The sequence below is a fragment of the Castor canadensis genome, chromosome 2 (genome assembly GCF_047511655.1).
Source record: "Castor canadensis chromosome 2, mCasCan1.hap1v2, whole genome shotgun sequence".
Taxonomy (NCBI): Eukaryota; Metazoa; Chordata; class Mammalia; order Rodentia; family Castoridae; genus Castor; species Castor canadensis.
Window position 1 is genome coordinate 162702862 of NC_133387.1, and position 26234 is coordinate 162729095.

The window sequence follows — 26234 nt, forward strand, 5'->3', positions numbered from 1 at the left end:
TCCAAAGCCCCCACTCCCCAGCCTCCTGCTGCCCCCACTCTCCCAATCACATATTGGGATTCTTTCCTGGCTCTACCCCTCCTCACACTTCCAGCCAACCCTGCTCTTCTTCCAGGTTCCCTACTTCTGTCTTTGACTCTTTTTATCTTCCCCACTACCACCTCCACCACACATACTGCAAATAGTTGCCCCAATCATACTGAATTCTTTTCCAGGGAAAATGAAGGCAGGAAGGAGGGACTAATGGACTGTGCAATGACGCAGAGTGAAATCCTGAGGTCAGGTTGCCTCACATTGCTGCAAACCGACACTGCTGGCTCTTCCCCTCCCAGTGTGACTTGTACAGCATTACCTCTCGGAAGAGGTACAGCTCACTTTCACCATCTAAAACTGGGTTATAATAAATACCTCCCTCATTAAGGCTGTTATGACAATCAAATGACAGCTCATACATGATAACTCCTTGCCAGCCCCTCATCATATCAGGTCATTTTCAGCCAAGAGACACAGGTGCGCATCCAAGTTCTTCCCTCTCACCAGCCTCCAGCTCACCAGCCAAGGGAAAAGTGCTGGTCTTTTCTGCACCTCTGCTTTCTCCTGTATGGAAAGAGCAGTGAGATGAGCCTTAGAAGAGAAGCTCTAGGAGTGAAGGCTGTGTCTGTCCCACAACTGTGTCCCAGGGTGCTTGCTGGCATATCACCAGAGACAGAAGGATCCAGTCACTTCCCCCTACTGTCTTACTACTGAAGTCAGTGACCAATGCAATCCCTGCGCACAGTGGGCCTTGGGATAATTCTGCTCCCAAAGCCACTTACAATGCAGACTCTCACTGTGTCTAGACAGCCTTCAGAGCCTCATGACCACTCCCTGTACTGTCATTGTCTGGCCCACTCCAATTTTACACCACCAGAGCTGTTCTTCAAATAGCAGGTCACTCTCCTGCTCAGAAGCCCTTGGCTCCTCCCCTGTAATGGCAGACCCCCTCCCGAGACCATCATTCAAGATCCTCAGGCTCTCACCCTAACCCCTTCTCAGTTACACTGGACTTGCCAAGGCCACTGAGGCCACTGCTTCACAGCTTTCTCTTCACACCTCCCACTCCCTCTCCCTCCTTCTCCTCCCTCCTCCTCCTCTTCCTTCTCCCTCCTCTCACCCCCACCCCAACACATACACACATCAAGCCTTATCTGTGCCATCAGGAATCTCACCTTTTCCTCAAGACCTCATCTGTCTTCCAGGCCCTCATCTTTGACCAGCTTCCTTCAAACTTCCCTACTGAAACATATTTGAATCTTTGGGTGGTGTGAGTAGGGCTGTTTTTCCACAGAACAAATAATGGGCTAAATTCATCAAGTTAATTTGGCTTCCATGCCCATCTAGATAGTTTCTTCTTGATTTGGGGGGAACCCAATATGTCCTCGCCTGCATGTCCCATCTGTGTTTCTGACAGAGTCACACCCAATGCTGTGGTGTACAGATTTTCCCCGCAGGATAACATGCTTTCATATTAAGAGGGACTTTCAGGATTTCAGACCAAGGAAGAGACATTGTAGAACTGCATTCCAGGGCCCCTGGAATCATGCCATATGTGAGTACCAGGTCCCCCTGAGATCACCTTTGGGAAAGGCTGACTTCTCCACTTCACACACTTGATGCAGCCTCCTTGGTAGCTCCAGGAGGCATTTGTCCAGTTGGACCACCCCAAGGGTCCCCAACACAGGACGTTGGCATGTTAGGTGTTGGTAGGATAGCCTCATGGATGGGACCTTTCCCAGGTTCCAGACCCTTCGTGAGACAGGGCTTTAACTCAAGCAAGGAAGTTTGAGCAAGTGAGCATTTGACTTGTGGTGCAGAGTATATGCTTACTTCTGGCATGGGGACTGCACCCTGCTGCATCAGAACCGCGAGGCACCCCCTTAGGAATGCAGGTTTCTGGCCCTATCAAGAACTAGTCATGTGCTCTTGGGCTGGGTTTCAGGCTTTGGGTTGATTCATATGTTGACTGAGTACTTAAGCAAGCCTCAGAGACTCAGGTGCCTGGCACTTAGCTACTGTAACGTGCCATAAACTTTGAGTGTTTGCTGCCTGTGTTTTTGTTTGTGTGTGTGTGTTTTATTTTATATCTCTAGTTGGTCATTTATAGACGTTCTTAATTTTTCTGATATAATTTCAACTTAGCAGTCCCCTAGAACACACTAAGCAAAAATCAGTATTTTATACAATGCTTGAATAAAGCAGAGTCCTATTTGGGGGGAGAGAGATGGGGAAGGAAATGCCCCATGTAAAATCCTTGGTTAACACCACACACACCCTTCCCTGAGCAAGAACATTTTGCATGTTTTTCCAAGCAAGGCCCATCTTTTCTCTGCTCATTCCCTGCCTCCTGGAACTTACAGGAGAAACCACCACTCACAGCAACATTCTCAAATTGTAGGATTTCTCATTCACATTCTATCCTGACCACAATTATGTAAAATAGACATCATTATCCTTATTTCATTGACGAGAAAATAGAGGCTTAGGCCAGCTTATTAGAACACAAAAGGTCTCACAGCTAGCACCTTTCAGAGCCAAGACTAGGATCAACTCTGAGCTATAAAACCCATCCTCTTTCCACTCCCCTAGAGAATTCTACTTACCAAGTCCCCTCACTCCCACAGAACTCCCCTCTGTGAAGGCTTGGCAGACCCCTCCAGGTCCTCCTCTTAGTGTCGCTCTCTGTTGCCCCCTTTCCTTACCGATTGGACTCACCCATGTATCCACCATCACCATCAGTGGAGCTTAGTCCTGACCTTAAACTGTGCTTATCCTAATATGAAGAGGAGTAGCTGCCCATAACAAATGCTTAGAAACAGCAGGCTGGACAGAGCAGGTTGCACCCGGGAAGGAAGAAGTCAGGACGTCTTCCTCAGCATTTGTCCTTACCGGGCCTCAGAACTCACTTTCTGCTCAAGACCTAGAACCCAGCTAGGACTTGAGGCTGCTTGATGGGAGCTTTGACTCAGGTGTCTCGGTTGGTGTGTGTTCTTTGACATTGTTCTTAAAAAACAATAAACATCCCCCAATGACTTTAATGGAGATTAAGTTACTAGAATCAAGTTAATCCTCATTACGGAGTTGAGGAATGCTCAACATTTATTGTTCAAAACAATGTGGACCACAGAAGCATAGCATTAGAGGTCCAGCAATTGAATTCAAAGTTGGTTTCAGAATTGCAAAAACATATCTGAACAGCCTCAGGGCCGGAGACTCACGTGTGGAAGGAGAGTGGAAGGCATCATGTCATTGTAATTTCTTCTCCATCCAATGACTGGTGGTGGCAGGAAGGGAGGCTGACAAGCTCACAAGGCTATCTAGGTGGCACCTGACATTTCTGGGAGCTGTCACGATCAGGAGAGTGCACAGGCCTCATTAATCCTGGCAAAAGGCAGCCTGAATAGTTGCCGCCTCCTCTCACTTCGCCACTTCCCCTGTGTCTCTTGACACTCGCTATAGCTTCATTAACAGCTCTGCAAATTGCACCCTCAGCAAAACACCCAGTAGGTAATAAACAGTTCCACAAGCAAACCCTGGTAAGGGCCCTCTTCTCTCTGTCCCATGGTGAAGGGAGCAACTTCCCGACATTTCCACAGCTTCTGGATCCGAGAGGCACACTTATTCTGATGCCCAGCTAAGGCCTCAGGTAGTGGATCATCTCTCTAGCCCAGCTGGGAACTGTTGAAATTTGCAACAGATTACCTGAGTTCTATCCCAAGCTCTGATGCCTACTAGCCATGTGATCTTGCTAAACTTACTTAATCCATCTGAGCCTCACTTTTATCATCTATAAAATGGTATAATACAAAAATAGTATCTAAACCACATGATCCATGAGGATCAAATTAGATCATCTATGCAAATAATTAGTAAAGTGACAGCACAAGAGAAGGATTCAAAGGAAGATAGCTACACCTGCCACATGTTCAATGATTACGTCGACTTGGCACATGGCAGGGCTTGGAGGCTCTAATCAGTGCTCTATTATTACTAAGCCACTGTCTCACATGTACTCCCCGGCCTCAAAAAGACCCTCCTTCTCAAACACTCTCACCTCTCTATGCTGTCTTCTGCTCCCTTGCCTGTAGTCCTGAATCCAAAAGTCTCCAGTGCCCTCTGGATGCCCTGAAACACCTTCACCAGCAAGGTCTTCCAGGGTGCAGGGATGCAGATGCCAGTGGGTAGAACATTTTGACAAAATGACCTCTAAACCAGCTGGGTCTTGATTATTGCTCTCAGTGGAATCGAGTGGTCAGACCATGTGGTGCATTTAGGCGCACACAGGGTACACAGAGGCCCTAAGAACAAGCACACTATGTGAGCTGACCCCCCACACAAAACGAAGAGGCCAGGACTCACCAGCCTGGAGCTAGAAAGAGATTTGGCTGAGTCTTAAAATAACTAAAGAAATAAAAGGTCACAGGCCCTCAGGGAACCCATGGCTGCATCCAGCCTGCAGTTAGGCGCTGTCTGATTCATCTTTGTTGGGGACTGAGTCAGCGTGGGATTGATTTTTTGAGCCTGACTGGCTGCTGATAGATAGTGTGATGAAATGAAAGATATAAATTGTCACCCTTTGCAATCAAAGATGTCACTGTAGCTGTTTCTCTCTGGCTAGAGGAAGAAGATTCTTTTGTGAGGGACCCACTCCCTCACAGGTAGAGGTTGATTTGTCTGGCTATTTCAAAGGCTGCTTCCTCCATGCTAACCATGGCATATGTGTCCACCAGCAGCTTTACTGGGTAGTGTGACAGACAGAAGCAATGGCTCAGGATGATCTGAACCCATCTGTGGAACTTAATATCTAAGTAGCAAGTTGAGAACTCTACTATGAGCATCAGTTTCTTCATCAGCATAAAGAATATAATGGTTATACCTACTAATAAGGTCACTGGTTTTGAGAATAAATGTATGGATATCTAGGCTGTAAAATATCCCCGCTAGCAAGCCATTTCCAATAAGGCGATATTGTCCCACAAAACAAGCTGCCATAGGGAGGAGAATTCCAGGTTTTTTAAATTGAATGACTCAACAATGTCATGAAGAACCTAGGTTCTTTCTTCTCAGCTGCCACCCTCCTTATGCTGGACCTGTCCTCATACTGGGCCCTCATGGGCTTAACAGGGGCAGCTCTGGGCTCACATACAGGTATGACATATCCAGATAAAGAGAGAAGGTCACCTCTTCCTTTTGTCCCTTTTCAAGAAACCCTCCAGACATCTCTCACTTCGTTTCTTCTTTCATCTCATATCCGAGACGGTGTCCCAGGCTCTAACTTACCTTAAATTAACATAAGCCAGTGCCTCACTAGGGAAATGTGACCATTACTGACAAGCCAGTGGGTAAGGTCAGCTCTCCTTGAAGCATGTGACTACATAAAAGACAGCATACTCCTGATCAAAACAGGAAGTAGGAGACCAAAGATCCGATGCAAGTGAAGCACCAATCAGGGTGCCAGGCACTCAGTGGCCGCACACACATTCAGTGGGAGCTTTGTGTGACATCACTGTAACTTCATAATGCAAACAGCCAGGTTGCCAGTAACCATGATGTGATTCAAACATCCCAGCATGCTCTCCTGGTGAATCCACTTGCCTTATAAAAACACAATGCTTCCTTTACAACCAGGCAAATTAATAAAGAATACAACTCAGGAGTTATTTATTTCTCAAACCAAATCAAGGCAGCTAACTAAATACAAGTTTAAAAAGTTCCACTTATGTAAAATATACAGTTTAAAGAAGTATTTACAGGAACATAAACATATAAGTACATTTAGACTCAGCTCTTTAGATACCAATTTTCAATTTTTGCCCTTTGCGGTAAATTAACCGAATTCCTATTTCCAGGACTGTAAAGAGCCTTCCTTTCTAATTCATCTCTAGTTTATTGGCTCACATCTCCTCTGGCTGTCATCCTGCAGTGCCTTCTCCTAACTCAGCCAGATTTTCGACTTCCCTGGGCTGGTTTTCATTTACCTTAATTAAAGAGACAGCGTTGCCAGTCCTCTGTCTCTTCCTAAGTCACTTTGTGTTTGCTTAGCCATATACAAGCAAATGACAGCTCTCCTCAAGGGTGAGGGTTTTCTTTCCTTAAGCTTCATTTTGTCAGCCTCCTCAAATCTTTTTAAAATAGGGTTAGTATACAGACTTGAAAAATACATAAAGTCAGCTCTCCATTTCCATGAGTTCCCTATTTGTGGATTCAATATTGTCAAATCAAAAATATTGGGTGAAAAACTCCATCTGCATTGAACATGTACAGACTGTTTTCTTGTAACTCTTCCCTAAGCAATGTCAGATAGTAACTATTTATCTAATATTCACATTTTATTAGAAATTATAAGTAATCTAGAGATGATTTAAAGTATATGGGAGGATTGTGTAGACATGGTGCCATTTTATATAAGGGACCTGAACATCCACAGACGTGCTATCTGTTGGGAGCCCTAGAACCAATTCTGCCTGGAGCCGGAAGGATAACTATATTCTGTCACCCAGCCCCGTTCAGGTCTTCAAGAAGTCCAAGTAGGTTTCTCTATTTTTTTTTCTTCTAGACACTCAAGCAGAAGGAAGAAGAGTGGAGTATCTAATTGTGGCATGTGTGCCAGCATTCTATCTCTGATCATCCTCTCGGGGTCCTGGCAGTGGCACAGAGCAGAAAGTGGGCATGAGAGTCAAGGTGAGGCTGTGGCTGCTGAGCAGTGTCTTCTGTGGTGCAGAACAATGTCAAAGAACACACACCAACAGAGACACCTGAGTCGAAGCTCCCGGGCACAGACCTCAGATACTATCAGGTAAGCACCCAGCAGCCTGAGATGGAAGAAGGGGAGCTTTAGCAGTTCGGGTCCTCTGCTCACATCCACCAGGCAGGAAGCACACCGGGATGCAAGTGAAAGGAATTCTCTCCACAGCTTCCTTCACAGCTGTGCTTCTCCCTGTCCCCCACTCCCTCTGCTGCCACAAACCTCAGCCAGGGTCTGAGTAGCCACTTCCACAGCAAACTTGTTAAACCAGGAGGTTAGATTTTATGAATCTGCTTAGTTTAGTTTTTAATTGCATTCAGGTTCAAATTACATCCATTGTTTCTCATAATGGATGCATCTATTCTCTTTCATTAAGGAGAAAATAGCTCAGATCTCCAGGGCAGCGAAGGGGGATGGCTTGTATTCGGCCAGAGACTGAAAATGTCATAAGATCAGAGTTTCCAGAAGCATTTAGTCAGACCACCACCACCTTCAACCTGCAGCGTTTGGAATCTATTCTAGACAAATCGGCCATTCTCTCTATTGAAAGCTGTTTGGGACCCTTCTCCCAATAAAAGGCACCAGTGACAAGCAATTCCTGATCCTTATGGAATATAACCTGAATTCCTCACCATGAAAGGTGATTATTCTTGCATGTCAGCAGGACAGAGTTGGCCCCAACTGTTACGTGATACTGAAAACTTGAAAGCGTGGGCTGAGTGCCTCTGTGAAAGACTGAGCAATAAATAACAAAAGGAAACCATTCCAATAGTCATCCCTGCTGCAGGAGACCTTTGTCTTATTTAAAGACTGTCTTTCAAAGAGCCCTATCTCCCACCTAACTGGCCTCTCCATTGCTAGGTGGGAGGGGAATGAAGAGATCATTGTGGGGAAGAAAAACTTAGGCACAGAAATAACCTAGTGTATTTTGCTGGTGGAGAAATTAACTAGAGCTCATTATAGCCAAACCCACTTCTCTTAAATCAGCCCTAGGGCCAAAGAAGGTGCAGTCATGGGTCTAAACACAGCCACTTCAATGTGTTAAGAAATAGAAAATAAGTCAGTTCAAGACAGTAAGAGAAAAATTTAGTAGTTAAGCTTTGAGTAAAGATGATGCTAGCTGGCACAGAGGTTTAGGCAAAACAGCTTCCTCAAACAGGCAAACTCTAAGGAGGAACCCAACAGAGGGCAAGAAGAGCGATGATCCAGGCCTGAAACAGGCAGAGACCAACTTCGTATCCTGGGACTGTGGTGCTGACATTCTGATCTCGCCCTAAAAAGGAAAAATTCCCATGGGGCAGCTGACCTAACAGCAGCTCAAAAATGTCTGCAGCCCAATGTTAGTCATTGAGCCCTGACCCATGAAGGGAGACGTGATCAGACCAATGGGGTAGGCAATCCCAGGAGAAAGGGCTTGGTAGGCAAGAGGAGAAAGCAAGCTTAGCACAACCTCAGTGATTCTGAACAGCTCCATCTCATGAACCCTGTACTTGTGGCTGTGTCATGGGGGACCTCCTTCTAAGAGCAGAAGTTACAGTCCTATAACTGATGAGAGGCTTTCCCCCACCTCAGTGTGAAGTCCCTTCCTCTTTATCCTCACCCCACTCCTATCTTTCTCCCCTGGATTCAGCCCTCTCCTCTCAGACTAGATTTCTAGCCCACCATTTTCAGCAGCACCAGGGAAGTACCTAGGCTTTGCCATGGCTTGTCTTCAGGGTCTCCTCACATATGCTTCTTCCTTTCTTCTCTACCTTCTCTTCTCCTGTTTCCTCCTCCTCCTTCACTCTTAGTCCTTCCCCCTCACAACTCCCTCTCCCTCCTCTTTGCAAAGATTGCAAAGCTCTTTTTGCTTGTGACTTCTTCTTGAAACCTCACAGGATGCTACTAAATCGTATCCATCATCATTAAAGTGAGCCTCAGTTGTTACAGTGTACTTCTTCTCTATCTCTTGGCCCATCTATTAGTGATTGTCTTTTTCCACAGCAGAGCACTAGAAAGTCCAGTATTTGTGCCCAATCTCTAAATGAGTATAAATTCCCTAAGGACAAGGTCAATTTGCACTAGTACCCTCCTTGGCATCTGACACACTTGCAGAGAGCACTGTGAGTACCACGTATCCTGATGAAGTACAAGGTTCTCTGAATGGGCTTCAGCAGCTTCCTCTGCTGGACAGCTCCTGGCCCCTCTTGCCAATTTTGTCAGCGCAAAATCCCTTAGAAGTGCATAGTCATTACTCATCTCCTCTCTGAGAGGAAAACTGTAATCAAAGACACTGAAATGAAGGTTTCCCCAGGTTCTCAGAATTGTAGTGGGTCCATTTAACTTATTTTTTCCATCAGACTTTCAGCTTTTCTATTGAGTTAGTTCTCCTGTAACTATCCATAGTCTCGTCCAACCAAAGATCAGAGATCAAATATGATAAAGTGATGATAAGAAGTACCCTTGTCCCTGATAATTTCCAGGAACAAGAATTTCAGAACTGGTTAAGTCTTTAGAGATCCTTTCACCCAAAATCCATGGTTTATATATGAGAAAACTGGATCCCAAAAAGACTAAGTGACTAACCCAAGATTCCCTGTGGCTGCTTAGAGTTGGTGCTGACACCCACACACAGCCAACTCCACATCAGCCTCCAGGGAATGACTTAGTTTGTCCTGAACTCCTCACCTTTCCTTCCTAGCTCAGAATCACTAAATAAGCCCTCCATCACTGCATTTCCACCAGTGTGTTACAGACAACAGACTGCTCATAGTGGCATCTTCTTGGTAAACTGGGGTTCTAATGAGGACTGACACTTAGCCACCAGAATATTTCACTGTGCTGTCATTCCAGCCCTTGACAGCTGTCCTAGGGGAAGATGTTTCTGAGTAGAAGTTTCATTGGGATCATTTAATCATAGCACTGAGTTAATGGTACAAAGGAGCGACTGCCTTTTTCGGGGACCTGACATGAGGATTGCTGGTTGTAATATCCTGAGCAGCACTAAGAGGCCTCTGGCTCGTGAAGAACGCTGTCTCTTTGACCAGGAGGCCTCTGCAAACATGTGAATGCATTTTAAGACACCCTCCAAGGGCAGCTGAAGGGGTGTGGACTGTAGGCCCCTCAGGCTTTCCTCACCCAGCCAGGAGTCACCATTCAGATAATCCCTCTGTGATACCATGATTGAGCTCCTGTCCCCCTCCCCAGGAGATCCTGCATGGAATTCCTCTTAGATCTTGCGGGGAGGCTTCCCCATCAGCAGGAGAGATGATGGTTCATCAGGGAGCCCCAAGGGTGGTCAAAACTGGTCCCAGAGCTAACTTCCCCAGGAACACACCAAATCCCACCCTAGACTTACGAGATAGTCTCTCTGGCTCCTTCTCTCCCAAAGTTCTGTGTACCCTGTGTCTACAGCTCAAAACTTCCTCTAACAGGCCAAAACTTCCTCAACTGGCCTGGGTTGAAAAAGGCACAATTCAAGCTTCACCCAGGACAAGGGGCAGTACCTGGAACCTTACAGAGAAACTGCCTGCCATTTGGTGGCAACTGGGAGAAGGGAGAAGGGACAATAGCATTGCCTATATGCCTAGACAGTCTGGTAAAAAACATCTTTTCAAATCAGAATGAACCTGGAGGCTGTGACCATGAGGACAGAAGGACAGGGGCAGAGCTTACAGCATGCCCTGGGGAAATCTTTCCAGGTCACTCAGGATTCAAAATGGGACTCTCTGAGCTCTCAGGCTTAAAAGGCTGGCAAAGGGACAGGGTTGAGGAAAGGGGAAGAAAGCAAACAGTGAACTTAACCTAGAAGCAGGTAACTAGGTGCAAACCCCAGTTTCTCCACTTACTATGTGATTTGGGACAAGTTATTTGACCCCTCTAAGCATCAGGGGTGACATCTTTATAATAGGGCAAATCACAAAGTTTCTCAGAAGTATTAGGATGAATTTGCTTATTTCAAACTGTTTATCCCAGTGCTGGCTCCAAGTAGGCACTTGGCAAACATTAGTCCCCCTTCCTTTCAGCTGAGCCTGCTGCTGCACTGTGGTTATTTCCCTGCTGGCTCCAGGCTTCTGCTGCTCACTGCAAACTGTCCCCCGGGGAACACTTTCCAGGCCAAATTCCCTAACCCAAGGCAACAGAGCCAAGATGAAGGCAAGTTGTTGGCACTTCAGTTACTTCTTGCTTAAATCCTCATGCCCAGAGATGCCCCTCCATCTGAAGCTTAGGGGGCTCCCAGGCAGGGCCCAAGTCATGTCTTATCCTTGATTCTCCAAAGATTTATTATTTTGCATGGGCAAGTAGAGGAGGGACTCAAATACCAGAGAGTGGGGCCTGGACAATTTTGGGACAATCTGTTCTCCTTTCTGGCCCCCTCCCTCCTCATCCTCAACACCAGGCCAAAACTAGGAGACTGGAGTGGTTTCTGCAGCACCAGATTCCCTGTTGCAGGGATGGAGTTGGCAGTCAGGACCTCTGCAATACAGTCCCAGCCTTCACTTCCAACACTTGCCTGTAGCTGCCTTGCACACATTCAAATTTTGGACCCCTGATCCAGGGGGACATGCCCTCATACCCTTCTATACCTCTAGGTGTTAGCCAGACCCCACCCTTGGGTGCTGAGATTCTTAACTGCTATGTTCCTGTCTCTTCTTTGATCTACCAATCAACAATGGTGCCTCCTTTCTGAACAATGTATAGCTAATGTCTACACAGCTCATAGAATACTCATTGTCTTTACTACTTTATACATCCAGAAACATTTTCTGATCTTCATTCTGTGCCAGACAGAATTTCTGCTGTGCACAGTGCCCATGAGAGTAGCACACTCCTGCACCTGTCACCATCTGACCAGAGTCCAGCACACAGAGTGTGTTTTGTAAATGGACAGAACATGTTATGCTCTGGTCAGCCCCTTGTGCCAGTCTGGATCATTCCTTTGTTTGGTAGAAGTTTCATTTATCTTTAGAGATTCAGGGCCATCCACCCTGCCCTTACACCCAATCTGGTAAATCCACACTCTGGAGAACCCAGGGAATTAGCAGTGGAGAGCACCTCCACAGAAGGCACCAGGACATTTCCATCAACCTGCAAAGAGGTCAGACTTTCACATAATGCTGCCTGAGGGCCAGACCAACATTGAACTGCTTGGTTTAGGAAACTTTTTCCCCCACGAAGGCAAACTCATCAGTGCGTTCCAACAATAAAACATTGTTCCTATACAGTCAAGAAAAGACTATGAAGCTGCATCCTACCCACCCTGTCTGGCCTAGGGTGAGCCACTCCATCTATCTTAATCTGTTTTCTAATACTGTAACAAAAGACCTGAGTCTAAGTAATCAATAAGCAAATGAAGTTAATTTGGCTGAGGGTTCTGGAGGCTGGCCCATCCAAGAGCACAGCACTGGCATCTGCTCGATGCTGGGTGAGTGTCTTGTGCTACATTATAACATGTCAGAGAGCACCACGTAGTGAGACAGAGCAAATGCACTAGCCTGAGTCCCTCTTATTATTATTATTAAGTCACTAATCCCATCACTGGAGCCCCATCTTCATAACCCTATCTACTCTCAATGCCTCTAAGGTCATTACAGCAATGTGAGCTCAGAGCCCCTAGTATATCAGGGCTGGAAAGTGCCAATGGAAGATGAGGGCCTTCATGCTCATTTTAGAGGTGAGGAAACCAAGGCCAAGAAAAGCAAAATGACTTGTTCAAGGTCACACACACCTGCCAGAGGCAAGCTAAAGCTGAATTCGGTCTTGTACCCAGCACTGTCCAATGTAGCCCAGTCTGAGCTCCAAGGCTACTAACCTGGAAGAAGCCACCATGTGGCAAGTGACAAACAAGTACACCCAGACCCTATGCCCTCTGGGGGAATAGAATAATCTCCATTGCCCTAGCTTTCCTGCATAAGAACATGACACAATCTCCAAGGCAAAAGTTAGAGAAACAACAGTCTCATCACTCACTCCTTCAAGATAGGCATAGGGTTCCAGCTCTACAAACTGCGCACTGTGGGACCCAATGACAAAGTGAAGGACCCAGGTCTAGCAGGAGACACAGATAAATGTCCAGCCTGGTGCAGCGCCACACCATAGCTGAAGGCATGCACAGAGATGTGAGTACCATTTTTGGCAGCTGAGATGGAGGAGGGAATAGGTGCATCAAGTCTTTCAGGATGGCTAGGCATCCAAGAGAGGCATCCCAAAGGGAAGGAAGGCAGGTAGGTGAGAAGCAGTCTGATCTGGAAGGTTATTGAGTGGCTCTTCTTTGCTAGAAGATGTACCTGAGGAGGCTGTGAGTTTCAGGACATCATGGACCCAAGCCACATGGCCTTGCAAATTTTTTTATGAGAATAGACTTTTGTCTGTAGGCGACAAGGAGCTACTGAAGCATTTAAGCAGGGAAGTGACCAAGTTCGGGTTTGCCTTTTAGCTAATTGTTTTGGCAATACAAGGAGGATGCACTGTTGATTGATTTAGGTGGGCAGGGCCAAACAGCTGATGCATGGAGGAGATGAATGCCAGAAGGGAAAGAAGTCAAAAGCTCTAGCTTCCAGCCTAATGTTCCTAGGCTTTGTCCCCATGACATGTGGACAGCATGCCAGACGAAGGGAAAAGCAAGTTCCCCACACACTGTAGGGGACTCAGATTGAGTCCCCACAGGTCCTACTCAGATTGCCCTGAGTTTCAGTGGCATTTCACAAGCAGTTACTGTACTCGATTCACATTTACAGACTTGGATGGGTGAATGCATGCAGCTCTGCTCCCATCCTTGTCCCCCTCTCTAGGTGGGGCAGGGTCTGAGCTCCATGAGAGAGCAAACGACCTGAAACCTCAGATAGGAGTCCTGCTGGACCACCTTTAGACCCAACGTCCTCAAGATGCTTGCAGGTAGACACAGGAGTCCTTGGGGGAGTATGTCCAAGCAGGCAAAGCCCAGGCTTCCCAGCACAGTCTGTCTATAGTAGCCTCTCCCAATTGAGCCACACCTCCAACTCTCCCATCAGAGTCTCAAATCACTTCTCCCTACAAGCTATTCTGTTTACCAAAACTGAAGGTCCTAGAGCTAAGATCAGCATGGGACAGATGCTCCTGAAATGCTGAGGAAGAAGAAAGCAGGATAGAGCATGAAGGGCATTATCCACCCTATGAAATTACCCATCTCCCCCTGTGTATATCCAGAGCCTAACGATAACAGTGGTCACCTCTCACTGATGGCATCCACAACTTTTATTTTCTCTTTGTACTTTTGGCATTTTATTTTATAATCATGTAGGAAAATATCACTTTATAGAAAGTGGTATGGGCTGGCAGAATAGTTTAAGTGGTAAGAGCGCCTGCCTAGCAAGCGTGGAGCCCTGAGTTCAAACCCTAGTGCAGTCACAAAAAAAAAAAAAAAGAAAGTTATATTACAAAAAAGGGGGAGGCTTACTAGTATTTCCGGTTTATCTGAATTCCTAGGTCTGTTTCCCAGACCTGGGCTTGAGGCTTCCTGTTGTAAAGACATCTTTCCCATCCCTTACTGAGGACAAAGCCCCCATCACACAGGAGAGGGAGAGTGGTCGGAGCACTCCTCCTACTTAGCTGCATCTATGGCCCTGCCCCAAACCTGCAGGACTCCCAGCTTCCTTCTTTCTGAACAGCCAAAATCATGGCATTCTAAGCCTGCTAATGACTTCCTCAAAATGTTCCCCATATGGCACTTCTGGGCAAGTATGGCCAGAGCTCAGCTGGGGAGGATGTCTGCTGCCAGCACTCCTGCAAGGCCTGATCTGTGGGATCAGGGAGGCAGTTTTGGGAGGAGGCCCCAGGGCTGCATCATCTCTGTCTGGTCCAGCCAGCCAGCTTTTTCCAGGGTGTGCCCCAGCTGCTTTGTGCCAACTCCCAAGAGGAAAGCCTCTTGGAGCCTGGGACACAAGGACTGGAGGTTCCTTCTTAACCTGGCTTATCTCAAAATAGGCCCCCATATGGGCTGGGTCAGCCATACTAGACTCATCATAATAGTGGTGAGGTGGAGCAAACACAAGGAGGAAATTTTTTTTTTTTTTTTGCCAAAAAAAATAATGCTTCTGTTTTATTTTATTTTTTTTTAAGAATAGAAAGAGACTTTATTTTTTTTTTACACTTCCTTTTGTTTTTTTTTTTTTTCATTTTTCTTTTATTATTCATATGTGCATACAAGGCTTGGTTCATTTCTCCCCCCTGCCCCCACCCCCTCCCTTACCACCCACTCCACCCCCTCCCGCTCCCCCCCCTCAATACCCAGCAGAAACTATTTTGCCCTTATCTCTAATTTTGTTGTAGAGAGAGTACAAGCAATAATAGGAAGGAACAAGGGTTTTTGCTGGTTGAGATAAGGATAGCTATACAGGGCATTGACTCACATTGATTTCCTGTGCGTGGGTGTTACCTTCTAGGTTAATTCTTTTTGATCTCACCTTTTCTCTAGTACCTGTTCCCCTTTTCCTATTGGCCTCAGTTGCTTTAAGGTATCTGCTTTACTTTCTCTGCGTTAAGGGCAACAAATGCTAGCTAGTTTTTTAGGTGTCTTACCTATCCTCACCCCTCCCTTGTGTGCTCTCGCTTTTATCATGTGCTCATAGTCCAATCCCCTTGTTGTGTTTGCCCTTGATCTAATGTCCACATATGAGGGAGAACATACGATTTTTGGTTTTTTGAGCCAGGCTAACCTCACTCAGAATGATGTTCTCCAATTCCATCCATTTACCAGCAAATGATAACATTTTGTTCTTCTTCATGGCTGCATAAAATTCCATTGTGTATAGATACCACATTTTCTTAATCCATTCGTCAGTGCTGGGGCATCTTGGCTGTTTCCATAAGTTGGCTATTGTGAATAGTGCCGCAATAAACATGGATGTGCAGGTGCCTCTGGAGTAACAGTTTTTTGGGTATATCCCCAAGAGTGGTATTGCTGGATCAAATGGTAGATCGATGTCCAGCTTTTTAAGTAGCCTCCAAATTTTTTTCCAGAGTGGTTGTACTAGTCTACATTCCCACCAATAGTGTAAGAGGGTTCCTTTTCCCCGCATCCTCGCCAACACCTGTTGTTGGTGTTGTTGCTGATGATGGCTATTCTAACAGGGGTGAGGTGGAATCTTAGTGTGGTTTTAATTTGCATTTCCTTTATTGCTAGAAATGGTGAGCATTTTTTCATGTGTTTTCTGGCCATTTGAATTTCTTCTTTTGAGAAAGTTCTGTTTAGTTCACGTGCCCATTTCTTTATTGGTTCATTAGTTTTGGGAGAATTTAGTTTTTTAAGTTCCCTGTATATTCTGGTTATCAGTACAAGGAGGAAATTATAAAGGATAATGGGGAAGGGCTGGAAGTTGTTGCCTATGTTTCATTTTTAGTTAACACTTCTAATACTGGCCTGCAGGGTACCTGAAATTTTTCCTATTAACATTATTGTTTGGGTCTGGACATAGAAAGTTCTGCTCAAAATGCAAATTGGTTTCCCAGATGGGAAAACACACTAATAATAACATCAAGTACTCATATAACACTTCATACCGTATCTGATTTCATTCTTGAAGCAGCCCCATGAGGCAGGCGAATACAATGCCTCTATCCAGAGCAAGAGTTGAGGCATCACGGTGTGCAATGCGGCATGCACAGACCAGGAGGCAAGCAGCCCGGCTCCAGCACTGGCTCTTAATTACAGACAGTGCTGGCACTCTATCAGCCCAACCATTATGTGTTTCAGCCACCTGAGGTCAGATCTCTAGTAACAGATAGATGCAATTTCTAACTGATAAAGGATTTGCTTTGGGCATGAGAGTCACATGGAACAGAAAGAGATGTGGTGTGAACCCAGTGAAGAGAATGAGGTAGTGCAGAGAGGAGGAAACCACTTCACACTGAAAGCCCTCAGCCCAGGCTGCCAGTGTCCTCTGGAAGTCAGCTCACATGCCTCCTGAGGTTATAGCATTGGGGAATGGTAGAAGTAAAACAGAATGTTGGTGTGGTTTGAGTCATTCATGTCACTTTCCATAACATCCCACAAAAGAGAGATTAACTGCTACTAGACCTAGCTGGCATGCAAGCAGACAGAGAAGGACCACCCCCCCATATGAGTTCCAGGGTTTTTTTTTTTTTTTACAAACATCAAAATGTAGCCCAATGCAGCTATAGCCCAAAATGAAACAGTTATAAATGGGGACTTTAAAGTGGGAACTCCAGTGGAAGATAAAACTGTGACCCCAAGACTTTATCAGGCACCTTGTATTAGAAGTTCACTGCAGACAGTGGGACTGAATGCATCAGCGAAGATCAGATAAAGGGTGTTATCATCGTCACCATTAACTTAAGAGCTAAGAGGATGGACTGAGCTACAGAAGCCAGGAGTGAAATAAGCAAATATTCAGGGTTAAAAACTATGTCTGGACAAGAAGAAATGTGGATGTGGTTATTTGCACATTATAATGATCAGTAGCAAATAGACTAGAAGTTAATTTTGGTTTTGAAGGAGATTTATTTCTAAAGAAATCTTTAGCCCACTCTGCACCAACCTGAGACTGAAAAAGTCCTAAAAGCTCTCCATTCCTTGGTCCCATACCCCATACCCAGGGTGTCAACACTATATGGCTACAGGACAGACCAGCTAGCAGTAGAAATGGCAGTGGAAGATGACTGACAGGGAGGACCTGTCCTAAGGCAGAGCCATAGCCATGGAGGACAGAGTCCATGGAGCTGCACCCCAAGTCAATAGAGGGGCATCCACAGGATTCAGCCATGGATTCCAGTCTACTGATCTGGTGGAAAGTTCTTTCCATCCCCACAGAACAGGACTTTTGACCATTGCCACGAACTGGTGATTGTTGTGTTTCTCCCTGCAATCCCTTTCCTGAAGGGATGATTGATTTTTAAAATTATAATTATCTTCTCTTTTCCTCACAATGATTAATTGTGCAGGTTGGGAGTAAAAAGCCTGTCTCATAGTTTATGAGTCACCAGGCTATAAGAAGCTATATCTGGGACTAAAGGAGAGATCTTCCCAGAGAAAAAGTTGGATGCAGTAACTAGATAAGAATGGGGATTGTTGTCTCAGAAATCCAGTATGTACTCTGCCTGTGGAAAAGGCATGTCCATGGAAGTTGGGAAGCCAAAGTGTTGGATGATGCAGCAGTTGGTCAGTCACCTTTCCAATATTCATTCTTTATTAGTAGCATATTCCTGTTTTATTCAGGATAGCAATGTGCCTGCCAAAAAACATTTCCCAGCTTCCCATGCAAGTATGGTCATGTGACTAAATTCTGACCAATGAGATTTCAGCAGAAGGTTTTAAGTTATCTTCATAGAGAAGTGCCTTTTTTGCTCTTTGATGGATGGAACTCCAGCAGAGGAGAACTGTAAACCAGAAAATAATGTAATAAACAGCAGCACATAAGTACTAGTGAATCTTCCATATTGCATATCATGCTGGCTCATTTCCAGCTTTCTTTTCTGAGTCTGTTTCAGTATCTATAAAATGAAGATTAAAAAATAACTACATTTGAAATGTGCTATGAGACTTTAAATGAAATAATGTATTTTAAGAGCCCAGATCAAAGTCAGTCCCACAATCATTGTGGAATAAATACAATTACAATTTACAATTACTACTAACATTCTTCTTATTATTATGCAAGCATTAGTGACTAGTTCAAAACAGGATCCAAACACAAGCATCCTGACAGCCAGGCCCTGTGTGTCTTACCATTTGAGATAGAAAGCTGCAAATTACCAGAACCTAGGATTGGTTGCAGCAGAAAAAGCTCAGAACAGGGTCAACTGACTTTTTCAGTAAAGGCCAGCTAGTAAACATTTTTGTCTTTGCAGCTATTCAACATTGCCTTTATGTCACAAAAGTAGCTATTGGCCCTATGTAAATGAATAAGCACAGCTTTGTTCCAATAAAACTTTATTTATAAAACAGGCCATAGGCTGGCTTTGTTTGACCAGGGAGGCCTGGCTTGCTGACTTATGGCTAGAAGGCCAGACATGGAGGGGACCCAAGTTCTGTAGCAATCTGTCCCCAGGTCCCCAGCAGGGCATGAAGGACCCCATGCTCAGTTCCTGTTTGTCCTTCAACACCTCTACACTGTGTTCTTCTGGGGCTCTTAGAACAAGTCACATCCAGCCCATGCACCCTCTTCATGGAGCTGTCCTTCCCCAGCCCCACTCCATTTTGAGTCAGTCCCATTTTGAGGACCTGACTCCTACCCAGCCTGAAGTTCCCAGACTGGACACCAAAATATCACCCTTCAGAAAGCAATCTGGCCCTAAGCTGAGCAAAAAGCCTGGCGAGTGCTTTTGCAGCATTCTATCCTTTGCCATCAGGGCCCATTCCACTATGCTATCACCACCTAGTTATCTACCTTGTCCTTCAGACTTGGATCTGTCCCAAACTCTGCCTAGGTCATGGGAGGACCTAACACCACTAAGTGGTCAGACTGCTCAGAGCTAACCCTAGGAGAGGCAAATTTTAAGTCAGCAGTCAGAGAAGAGGGAGAGATTGGCAAGATGCCAGAAAAATGAAGCAGGCACTAGGAAGCCCAGCACCAGGTACAAGGGTGCAAGCTGGCTTGGAGCACCTTTATTCCCTCCTCCTACTCCCTCAGGCAGCATCCACCAAGTTCCAGCTCCCTGTGGGCACTCTGCCAGGAGGCCTTGTCACCAGCAGGCTGTTAACCTTGGTAATGAAAAGCACAACTTTATGAGCACCAGAAATTGGCTAAACTCATTAATTTTATTCATAATAGAAAATTAATGCTTGGAATGAGTTAGCCAGCAGCAGCAAGGACCTCTAGTTTCTAACCTGAAGGGGAGAGTGTGGTCACTTCCTGATGCAGAGGCTGTTACACTTTATCACATTGCAGCAGCCGTTTTTAATGACCTTCTTGGGGGAAGGGGATAGTTTGTTCTCAGGTTCCACAGTTTCCATTTTTGTCAGGAGGATGAAGTCAAGGAGCACAGAGACCTCACTGTGCAGTGCCTCTGGCTGCTGTTCCCCCTCTGCAGGTGGCAGGAGAACGAAGGAGGATTTAGTACCACGGTCTGGCTGGATGACCAAAGAACGGTTAGCCAGGCTCCCATGGCATTTGTGCACCCCAAAGGGCTCCACCTTCCTTCCGTCCTACCCATCAGACAACACATAGTTCTCACAGCAGAGCCAGGGGGACTGGGATGGGAAAAATAGAAACAGAAATGGAGAACAGAACAAAGGAAGAAAAGATGGAAATAACCAGCAGGCATCGGAAAATGGGCTAAGCATATGAAGGGTTCCACCCATTTAATCACTTAGTTTTTTTTGGCAATCCTTTGAAGTTGGAATGATTTCCTGCTTCAGAGATGGAGGAGGCTGAGCCTCAGGGAAGGTTAAGTAACGTCTCAGGCCCATTGCTCAGGCCCAGGCCTGTGTGATTCCAAATGCCACATTGTCCCTGTGACCCCTCTCTTTCCCCCATGCCCATCCCCCATGTAGCCCTGAGCTCTCACTGCCTTCTGGCTTCTAGGCCCAAAAGGGAACAATGATTCCAAGGCAGTAAAGCGACTGCATAGTCTTGGAGGTCAAGGGTGAGTTGTGAAGGAGCATCCAGCCTTCCTCGCAAAACTACCAGGCTCCTCCTCCCAGAGGTCAAGGCTCTTCCCATATTCACTTAAGGTGAAGTATTTTGGTTCAGAAACAGTGCTTTATGTTCTTCACACAAATTTCCCACTCAGAAGTCAACAGCTGCTTGACTTCCCTGAAAACAGCTGATGCTGGCAATTCCAAGGCCCTGTAAGCCGCCTCCAGGAGGGCATGTGATGACCAGCCACAGTTGCCTCAGGGGAGAGGAAAATATCTTTCAAACTGAATTGTTTCAGGAGGATTTGACCTCCTGCTCACCTTTGGGAATAAGCACATGGTGAATGTGGGGCTGTAGAGGTAGAGTTGACACCAATCTGGAACAGACCAGCCTCAAATCATACCCTGACCTTCATTCTCCCCTAGCTTCAGACAAGCTCTTTAACTCCTGTGCCACATCCACAAGGTGTAATGACAGTACTCACACTGTCACTGAGAGGACAGAGGTAACGAAAGCATGGCTCCTAGTAAGTCACATGTGAAGGCCTACGGTGCGGAGAATGAAGCCCTCATACTAGGGAGGCAGGAAGGTAGGAGGTTGTATACCGGAAACAAATATAATTGTTGATATTTGTGCTCTGCGATAACCATCCTATTCCAACTATCATCAAAATATCATTAAAATATGACTCTCTTTCCCCAAATATAGAAAAACAGTGTCCACAGATTCTGTGGCTAAGCACAGGCACAGAGTGTCTTACATTGCAACTTCTCTCACCCTCTACCCAGCTTCCCTCCTGTTCCAACCAGATACAGCATGTCACAACTGACAGCAAGTTTGAAAACAGTGGCCCTCACAGGTCATCTACAGTCTCCACCAAGACCCTAGGATTACACCCAAACATGGGAATGCTTTGAGACTACTGCGTTTGATTTCATGCTCAAGCACCGCACTCTTGCTATCTCATCACATTTCCCTTTTGCAAGTGAATTGGTGTCAGACATGAAGCCAGAGGAATGATCCTGGGCTCCCTTTGGAAGCTCCCAGGAGCTTAAGAACTGGGTTGACAACTTCCTGTTGTCAAATTGTTCTAGCAGCATGAATGCTTCCAGCACAGACTCTCCCTGGTGTGAACTAGCCTGGAAGCTGTTACACCAGTCTATCACAAGAAGGATGAGAAGCTTTTCTGTGGAAAAGAGAGTGGCTGCTCATTCCTGACACAGCTTCCAGGTGTGAGGTCATTGTGATCAGGAAGAACTCTGGGTGGCTAAGCGTCTTCAGCAAAAGACCTCTGAGAAAAGATTCTGAAAGGCATTGCTTCAATTGTTCTCACATCACAAAGTTGATTTCCTGCTTTGCATTCAGGGCTACCAATGAATGCTCTTCCAAATATGCAGCATTAAAAACTTCTTAATGCCGACTTCTCAGTTAACTCTCATGGGAATCCTTAAGGTCCTGACTCTGCCATTGCCTGGACTTCATTCAAATGGATCTTATAGGCCATTCACCATCCCATGTGCCTCCTCTGCCCACAGAACAAGCTCTGTATGATCTTCAGTCTATTAGGGAAGTGAGAATGTAAACCCTTGATGGCTTGAGCCCACTATCAATATTTCTGAATGATCTGGGAACTTTTATTTTGTCTTGTTTTTTTGCAACAATGGTTTTGGAAACCATGGCCCAGCACATGCTAGGTAAGTGCTGCACTACTGAGCTACATCAATTCCGGGAAGTTTGAGAGCCTACATTACTTGGAGTTGATTGACTTGTCTTAAAATGTACCCAGGATTTGTTTCAATCAGTATGGTAAGGCCTAAGCTCAGGAGCCTATTGCGATTAGAAGGTAGTTTTTACTCACAGTTCCCAAGAGGTGGGTGTATAGCACAGCATACAATTTAGGGCCACATTGGGAAGCACCAGGGTGGGTCAAAGTAACAGGGAGACTCTCACCTCTTTTTTTTTTGGCAGTACTGGGATTTAAACTCAGGGCCTCACACGTGCTAAGCAGGTGCTCTTCTGCTTGAGCCACTCCACCAGCCCTTCTCACCTCTTTAGTGAGTTTATCCAGGCAAGGTAAGCAATTGAGCAGGTTTAAGATTAGGTAGTTTAAATAACTTCAGCAGGTTGTAGACTATGCAGATAGCCTCCTTGTCAGTACCTGACCATGGAATGATTTAGGACAGGGAGATACTGTGGGAGCCTGATAAAAGGAGGCTGGATAATGTGGAGACTGGGAATTCTGGTGTCAGGGCTGGTTGTCTGCATACCAAAGACCTACACAGGCAATTGTCCGATTGCTCCAAAAATTAGCTAACTCTGGGAAGGGCATTCCCTCCCTCCTTGGCCCACAAGGCTCCAGGGTGTCAAAGCACAATAAAATGTGAAAAATAAAAAAAATAGATTAATAAACACTTTTCAGTGGTCATATTTGCATTTGAATTATAAAATGTTTTATGAGTGGTATTGTCAGTCCCTCTTACTATATTAGTCCTTTTGTCAGACAGTCTTCTTATGAATCATCACGATGTTTGATTACATCAAGAGGAAGCATTAAGTTATTTTCCATGTAAGTCTCTTCCCAGGATGGCCACGATGCTGATCTGCGGTGTAAGCAGCATGGCCCCGGCAAGCTGGTAGTGCTAGTGATGTCTCTATTGTTGACGCTACTGGTGAGAACCACATTTGACAAACCCCAATCTCTGAGTGCCTTAGATAAAAAGAAGAGGAAAGAGAGAAAGGAAGCAAGAGCATTAGGACAGGTTTCCTTTTCTTTGCTTCAGGGAGTGTACGAGAGCAGGAGGGCTTTCCTCAATGTGTGAACCCCAGGAATCTGGCTGCCCAGGGCCACATTTTTAGCACGGTATAAAGCAAGACTTCTGATCTTAAAAAGAGATAATATTTACCTCAGAAAGCAGAATCATATACATACAGTCCACCTTCTGTACCTGTAGGTTCTGCATCTGCTAATTCAACCAGTCATGGCTCAAATATATCTTCAAAAAACTGTATGTGTACCAAACATGAATGGTGTTTCTTGTCAATCTTCTCTAAACAATACCATATGATAACTATTTATATATGGCATTTACATTGTATCAGGCATTATAAGTAATATAGGGATGATTTGACCTATACATGAGGATGCATAGGTTCTAGGCAAACACTACATCATTTTATATAAGAGACCTCTGAGCATCTGTAGATTTTAGTATCCTTGGGTATACTGGAACAAAAGCCCTGTGGATACAGAGGACATATTGTATTTATTACTTTATGATTATTGTACAAATTATACTCAAATTGCATATTTGGTTTATTTCTTAATGCTGCCTATCACTTACATAATTGACTTCATACCCAATAAAGGACATTAACCTGCAGTTTGCAAACCTCTACTCTGTAAGAGTACAGAGCCTTCCACAAAGTTGAACTGGAAGACATACCCAACATCTTGCTGATAATCTAATTTTAAGTTAATCATCTTTACACATTTTCTAAAAATAGTATCTTTTTCTTTTTTTCTTCTTTTTTTTTGTGGTATCGGGAATTGAACTCAGGGCCTCATACTGCTAGGTAGATGCTCTACCACTTGAGCCATGTCCCCAGCCCTTTTTTATTGTAGTTATTTTTCAGATAGAGTCTCCTATTTTTGCCCAGGAGTAGCCTCAGACCAAATCCCAATAGCTGGGAGAGCACCAAGCTTATTTGTTGAGATGGAGTTTTGCTAACTTTCTGCTCTGGTTGACCACAAGCCTTGATCCCCACCCACCTTCCAAGTAGCTGGGATTGTAGATGTGGGTATACCTTGCCCAGCCTATATGACACTTTTTCAGTGTAACAATTCACACAACATGACATTTTTCCACAAAAAAGAGCAAGCTCTCCCATACTGGGAGATGCCTACCATTTCCTTTCTAATGCTGTCTGGCTCTGAATACCCCCTTGCATACATATACATTTGTAGGTATCCGACTATAGTAGGCATGCAGACATAAGAAATGCTATCAGCTATTCTCTGACCTTGTTTCATGGCAAATATCATCCAAGTCTTTCCACTTTGGTCATCTTTTTAAGGGTTACAGTGTTTGAGTATGAGGATCTGCCATATTTTGCTCTAACAATTCACTATTGGTGGGCATTCTGGTTGTTTCCATTGCTTTACAATTATAAATGATTATTTTGTGAACATTCTTGAGTATGTACTTTTGCTGCACTATAATTTTCTGCTTAAGTGAACCTGGAAGTGAACTAGTTGATTCAAAGAGTAAGCACATTTGTATTTGATACATATCACCAAACTGTCCCTAAAACATCATGACAACTACTACTGACAGCATTTAATGTTGTCTAAATCCACTAACTGCTAACACTGGTTTTCTCTATATTTTAATTTTTTCCAATATATAGAAAAATACTTCACTGTTGCTATTTTCAATTTCGTAATTGCTAGTGAAAATGAAAATCTTTGCATAGATTTATTGTGCATCTGTATCTTTTGTGTGTGTGTGTGTGTGTGTGTGTGTGTGTGTGTGTGTGTGTGTGCTAGCAAGTTATCTGCTCAGTTCTATGGCCATTTTCCTGTTTGGTTGTTCTGGCCTTATCTTGTTGATTTGGAAGAGGCAGTGATGTTCAGCAGTTGACTATCAGCTCAAACTGCTCAGATTCAACCTCATTCCACCTTCCATACATAAGACAGTGCCTGGCACATAGAAGCATTCAACAATGTCATGTTAAGTGTGAAGTTAAATTCAAATAATTTGACAATGGTTTGGCAGGGATATCAATCAGTTCAGAGGGAAACCAGCTGTATGATTGGAGTAGCATCCTAAAGGCAGCATTCTAACTAATGTGCAAATTCCTGCAGAGCACTGGACTGGTCCTAGGAGAGCCAGTGACAAGGTAAGCAGCTCCTTATCAACCACTGTGTAGACTTTAAGTATTCTAACATGCAGGGTGCATTAGCCAGTTGTCTATGAGGCAATGTGTGAGGCTGAGGTCTCACTCAGCTTTCTGCTGTTTACGGTTTCATAAAGCTCTAAAATTTTATGCGATTACAATTATCAATCTTTTCCTTTGTGTTTTTGAAATGCCTTATCCACTCAAAGATTATTCAAATACCCATCCGTGTTTCTTCCACTACTTCCAGGCCTTTTTAGCATGTTAAATCTTGTGGAGCAAATTTACATTTTTGTTGATGTTTTGCTTCTTTAAAGAAATCTATTCCTATATTCTGTCGGTTGCAGTTTAATGCATAGGTAGATAAACAATAAAGAATAAAGATCTGTCCTTGCCCTACACTTGCTGTGGCATAGGCCCAGGGCTCCCTGTCCTCTCAGATGAGCCTCATAGGCCCCTAATAGCTCTCTGTGTCCTCCTTCACACAGTTCCCTACTACTCGCTTGGGTCTTATTTGATTGGTGCTTAGGACAGATTTTGTGTTCAGCTCACCGTTCCAAGCTCCAGGGATGAGAACAGAGCCTAGGGTATACAAGAGAATCACATATAATTGTTGAAAAAGTGAATGAAAAAGAGCTAAAGCTGAGAGAGAGAGAGAGGCCAGCACTTGCATTTTATACTCATTGTAGGCTTTGCTCTTCGACACCTCAGTCCATCTCCCTACAGAGCTTTGTCAGTACAGATGGTGGAATTAAACTGAATACAGGTTAATGGAAGTTAGCTGTTTGCCTCCCTGATCTCAGAGTACAGAGCACTCTTGTATCTGACCTTGGAGTCTACTTATTTGTCTGTCTCTTTCGCTCTTTAGATTCAAAGCTCCCAAAACAAGGACCACCTATCATTCCTTGTTATATCTCTATTCTCTTTATGCTGAGTTTGAGCTCAGAAATGTTTGGTAAATGAAAAGGGAAGCCTCTGGTGTCCCAAGCCTCCAGCCTGAGCCT